This window comes from Cibotium barometz, chromosome 54 (assembly GCF_041138505.1).
Source record: "Cibotium barometz isolate CiBa-2024 chromosome 54, ASM4113850v1, whole genome shotgun sequence".
NCBI lineage: Eukaryota > Viridiplantae > Streptophyta > Polypodiopsida > Cyatheales > Cibotiaceae > Cibotium > Cibotium barometz.
In genome coordinates, this window is record NC_141099.1 from 39,579,980 (window position 1) to 39,586,221 (window position 6,242).

A 6,242-nucleotide genomic window follows, 5' to 3' on the forward strand; every position below is an offset into this window, starting at 1 on the left:
CCCCTCTCCTTCTCTCTCTTGCGCAACCCCCCAGTTGTTTGCCACCTCATCGCCCCCCTTTCTTTGCTCCCCACCACTGACCCCCCCTCTCTTCATTGCAAACCCCCCGCCCCCCTCTCTCTCACTCGCGACCCTCACCCCCCTCTCTTGTGTGCTCACCAACCCACCCCCTCTCTCGTGTGCTCACCAACCCACCCCTGTCGTGGACCATGCCCCCCGCACCGACCACTCCCCACTCTCTCCCTCTCACTCGCACACACCCCTCTCTCGTAGATCATGCCCCCCTCATTGACCACTCCCCATCCTCTCTCTCACCCGACCCCCCCTCTCCTTTTCTCTCTTGCGCCACCCCCCCCGTTCGCCACCTCACCCCCCCTCGCTTCACTCCCCACACACCGACCCCCCCTCTCTCTCCCTTCTTGCGCATCCCTGGCCCCCCTCTCTCTCACTTATGCCCCCCCTCCCTCTCCTCTCCTCTCCACCATGTAGCTTCCCATGGCCAACCTGATGTGCTTTCGCTACTTTTGGAGAATGGGGCTATGGTGGATGCATTGAATCATCACAAACAGACACCATTGATGTTTTCTTGCAAGAATGGAAGAGTAGCTTGCATTGAACTATTGGGGTGAAATGGGAACTAATGTCCTCATATTTGATGCATCCCATGGGAGGACTTGCATGCACTACACTGCAAAAAGTGGGCACCTCCACTGTCTTCAGATAATTTTAAATGCTACCCAATTGCCTACCGTCACCCAAACTTGGGGCTTTGCGCGGTTCATCAACGTTCGAGATGGGAGTGGAGCTCCCCTTTACACCTTGCGGTGAGGTCCTGTCATCCAATTGTAGTCCACTTGCCACCACGTAAAGGGGCCTTTTTTTGTGCAACAACAATAAAATCTAGTAGAAGAAGCCTCAGATTTGGGAGCACGCCTTTGCATTTTGCAGCTCAAGGTGGGTCAACTAAAGCTTCTAGCATGGGGTGCAGATAGTTGCAGAGAAACTCTCAAGGGCACACCCTTTCTTCATCGCCATGAAGTTCCATAACATAGCATGTGTAACTCTTCTTAACCCTTTGACTGCAGAGCCCTTAGTATGGCCATCTCCATGGAAGTTTATGAGGTCTAACCTTGAAGCAAAAGTTTTGTTGGAGGTTGCCTTGGCATACATTAATGATGCTTGGTAGAAGCGGATCTTTTCTGTTAATGAGAAAAAAGTAGCTAATGCAAATCAATTTCCAAGAATCACCAACGAATGGAGGATGATGAACAGGAGAACGAGTTGTGCTACATTTGTTTTGAGCATGCCTACACAATTGAAGTGTAAGACTGTGGGCACCAGCCTGCACATTAACCCTATTCTATCATAACAAACCTAACCCAACCATGCAAAGCTCTCCTACCCCGGCCTGCCCTTTCTATCGCTGCCACCACATTGAACAGCCTGCTGGTACGAGCCCGCCAGCCCAAAGAGGTAGAGCAACAAGGGGAGGGAGGTAAAGAAGAGGACAAGCAACAAGTGGAGGGTGGAAAGGATGAGGACAATGATTTGAGCAAGGTAACTACTGCAAACAGGGCTAAGAAGCCTGCAGATGGTGGAAGTAGCAGTTGCTTCATTGGATTGGTGAGCAAAGGCTCATTTAGGTTGCTTTCATAGGGGCACAAGCATAGTAGCAGATGTAGACTGGCACATGGAAAGCACTTCAGAATAGGGTATATGTGCTTCTTGCTTCTTGAACATGTTCCTTATAAACCAGCTTGATTCTTCTCTCCATTTGGTGGAGACCTAGCAGTGGCATGAGTCCAAGAGGCAGACACTCCATATGGAGCATGAGATAGAGCTCGCCACCTTGCAGGACACACATGCGCGCACTCTTATAGAGATCCATCCGTAGTATGAGCTTGAGTTAGCCGATCTCCGTTAGCAAGATTCATCCGCAAAGGGACGACCTTGCAGAGTTTCAACATCTCATCGAGCGGCGTCGTTCTTTTGGCCGTCCACACCCCACCTCCACCACCGATTCTGCAGGGCTTGGGACCAAGGCCTCGTCCCACACCACTCAGGATGATTGATTTTGTCTTTAGTATTTTTATTTTTCCTATTTGCCTACGGGCATGTATTGGCCATGACCATGTTTCATTTTGAACTTTGTATGCGTGGTTTTCGTGCTGGAAGTTTTGCCTGGACGAAGTGGCTAGTGATTATTGTTTAGATTGGTTTTGTGCTTCTATTGGTGTAAGAGGTACCTTTGTGTCGGATGCTTTTCCCGAGCGATGACACTTGTAATACAGATAGAGATTGCTTGCTGGATGCATGTGACTTTACAGATAGAGATTGCTGGATGCAGGCGACTCTGCAGTGGTAATACAGATAGAGATAGCTTGATGGATGAAGTTTCCTAGGAGCTCAGTTCAATCATTTTTCTTATTCCAGAGCTAGCTTGCTAGATGAAGTTTCCCAGGAACTTAGTTGAATAAGTTTTCTTATTTGCGTATCTCTCTAGAAGGTTTGCTTGGGAAGATACTTGTATGAGGTATGCATGGGAGCCTGCCTTGCCGGATGTTTTGCCTGAGGTCCACCAGCTTGCTAGAGAACCACCTCTTTTTTCTATGGCATTCACCGTGATGGATGAAGTTTCCTAGGAGCTCAGTTCAATCATTTTTCTTATTCCAGAGCTAGCTTGCTAGATGAAGTTTCCCAGGAACTTAGTTGAATAAGTTTTCTTATTTGCGTATCTCTCTAGAAGGTTTGCTTGGGAAGATACTTGTATGAGGTATGCATGGGAGCCTGCCTTGCCGGATGTTTTGCTTGAGGTCCACCAGCTTGCTAGAGAACCACCTCTTTTTTCTATGGCATTCACCGTGATGGTGAATTGAGTAGTAGTGGGCGACTTGTGGATAGGAAGCTAGGTCCTCCACTCCACCAAGGGAAACTCCTTCCACAATCACCTCCGACCTCCCATGACCACACTCCGACCGCCGCCATCACTGCCGGTGCCCTCTGACATCTCCTACCCATAGGGTCCTTTACTACCACAGTGGCACATATGATGTGCATGGCCAAATCCGAAGCTACTCAAGGAGGCAACACCCCTCTCCCTTTCCCAAGGTAGGACGAGATCCTCTTTGAGCACCATCTCCCTTTTCCCGATGGAAGAGCTTCCCTCTACACAACATGATAAAGGGTTGGTACTTTGAGGACGATGACACCCAAGGAGGAGATAAGGGGGGAAATCTCTTTGCTATGTATCACATTCTCTCTTGTATCATTCTTTTTGAGCATTTTGATATGCAATGTTATGCTTTGGTGGTGTTTTGTCTATCTCTGTCACGTGTGTGGTGTGAGTGAGTAGCCTGTGGGGATATTATGTTGCTATAGGAGGTGGTCAGAGAGCATGATAGATGGTGTGGAGAATAGGTCTTGCATGTCTAGCCAGTGAGGTTGCCCCATCCTTGGTGTTGGTTATACTTTCCTGAGAGGATCCACACTCCCTTTCCCCTAACCATAGTGTTTGTGTAGGTAGTCTGTGAGTTCCCTAGCAAGGACCGATGGAGTCATCCACACTAACCTTTGAGCATATATGTCCACATAAGTCTTTAAGGTAATTATAATTAGGTGGTAATCATGAAAATCACCAAGAAACTAGGGTTTTTTCTTGATAAAGATATAAAACTAGAATGCCCTAATGTAAATAAACTTCCAAGTAAAATAGAAAACAACAAACAAGGCTCCAAAAATTATGATTTTTTCAATGTGTGGCCTCCTAATCAACACCGAGAAACATTGGGTGATCCCAATAGCTTGGAATGGATAGATGAATAGATCTAAGCCCTAGGCTAGTCCTCATCAACAGATTACAATTATCTGTAGGTGATTTACCAAGGTGGGTACATGTAAACCTCCCCTCCCCCCCTCCCCCCCCTCCCCCGCTCCCCCCCCACAAAATCATATATGAAACTTTAACTTTGTATGGATTAGGTCGCAACTCTAATCAAATAAAAAATTGTAAACTATTATCCATTTTTTTAAGGGGTCAAATATGGATAGATGAATGGAGCTAAGCCCTAGGCTAGTCCCCATTTGGTGGCACCAAATATGTTCAAGTCAAGGGCTTAACTTAGCCTTTCTGAATCATGTGTCATTGGGCCTTGCCTTAGACCCACAATGTAAATCCACATGCTAGCTTGGTCCTCACTTTACCCTCACATTGTTGTCACCACACTGGAATGCTATTTTTCCCCAATGGAGTGAAGGAACAACTCTCTATGGCTAGATGGAGGCACAAAGAGATAGCCTCCCTATGGTTCTCTCTTTACAAAAAAACTGGGGGGAGAAGAGGAAGCTAATGCAAGAGAGAAACCTACCAAAGAAACCTATCTAGTAAGCATCCTTCAGGCAAGCAAGATTTAATACCATACATGCAAGAAAGAATAGAGAGGAGAAGTTCTTACAAGTATTCTATTGCACAAGGGAATGTGTATTGGTTAGTGTTAAAAATGACTTGTATACAAGTGACTACTTTTCAAACTAGTAGGCTAGCCAAAATTAAAATTTGTCAAACCTCTATTACTAGTCTTAATCAGGTATGTATATGAAATCCTTAGAATTTCCCTATTTGACATAAGTTCAAGGTAAGGTTGATTTATATATTCTAGTGTTTTCTTATAAAAGGTAAGAGCCCGTTTGAGTGGATAAGATGGCAAAGCACCTTCTAGCAGGTTGGGTAGGTGAAACCATGTTAACTTAAGAAGTGGTTAACACACACTGAGACACACACACATGGGCACGTGCACATGCACACACACGTGTATGCATGCGTACACACACACACACACATACTTGATGCATGTGCATGTGTAGTTTCACACACATACACATTATGTGTGTGTGTGTTTTCAGTTACATGTTTTTTATATTATATTGCATGAGTATTCATATTTTGGATTTCTTGAATACTTTAAAGTTAGAAAAATCTAACAATACTTAGTTTGATTCTTCGAAAATCTTCTTTTATGATTAAGCAAGTGATGGTTTTGTCTCTTTTAAAAAGTTTTATAGAAGTTACAAAATAATCCTTCCTTTTTTGAAAAAGAAATTTATAGAGGTGGCACTCCATTTTTTAAATAATAAAGGTGTCTAAGAAAGCTATTGATGGGTATAATTCAATATTGAAAGATACATAACAAAGACATATTCCTTCTTGCAAAGTAGAGTATGTAATAAAGGGATACATAAAGATTCTTTTTAGAGGCCCTCCTTTTAATAATGAAGGACTTTGATATGAAGCATATATGTTAGGAAAGTACATTTATTGTAATGTTAAAGTCTATGAAAAAAATGATGGAGCAAAATTCAATCCCAAGAATAGCAAAAGACGTGCATTCTTTGGCATGCATTTCCATACACAAGATAGGGATATTTGAACTTAATAAATGCAAACTCAAATTATAGAAGGCATGATTATTATTTTCTCAAATTCTCAAGTTTCTAATGATGTTCTTGTCTCTTGAATGCTAAGCAACATGGAAAACTTGGTTTACGAATCTCCATTTGATTGAGTAATGCTGTTAGGAAAAGAAAGCTTTTAGAATGTTGAGTGTATGGCAAACAAAATCAAGCATGAATATATCCAAAACATAGCAAAGATAAAACATAACAAAACTTTAGCTACCACATCACAACTTCAAAAACACACTAGCTAACACATTACAACCCTTAGGAAAATAATAAATGTAAGAAAACAAGAAAAAGAAGAGTATCTTGCTTAGTTGTCAACTTAACTAAAAACTACATATGAACATAAAAACTTGAGAACAAAGGCATAGTACTTTGCTAGATACATTGATCAACCTCATTCTTAACTGATTGCATGGATGAGTTGCAACATATATAACATATTATCATTTTCTTCCATACCTATCTTATTATGTAGTCCATTAGAGCTTTCAAGTATTTCTTGATTGAAAAGATAAGTTACAAAATTTTCCTTAATGTGTTGCCATGGTCAAGCACAAAATTATTTTGTGCCATGGTCTATGTATTAGCTTTTGATCTTTTTACATCTTTGACAATGTTTTGTGATCACACCCTAATCATAGGTATAACCTACATGTTGGAAAAGGCATTGAAAGTATGCGTAGGTTTAATTAATAATGTCTTTAAGATCTAACTATCCATGATAGTGTCTCAGTGCTTGAAATAATTTGTACCTTACATCATAGTTTAAAAATAAATCTAAGTAT

At 42.5% G+C, this 6,242-nt stretch overlaps 1 pseudogene; it reads left to right on the forward strand.

Annotated features, from left to right (window-relative positions):
* The first annotated feature begins 209 nt into the window (after positions 1 to 209).
* On the forward strand, positions 210 to 1,711 carry LOC147608144 (putative E3 ubiquitin-protein ligase XBAT31; annotated as a pseudogene).
* The last annotated feature ends 4,531 nt before the right edge of the window (positions 1,712 to 6,242 follow it).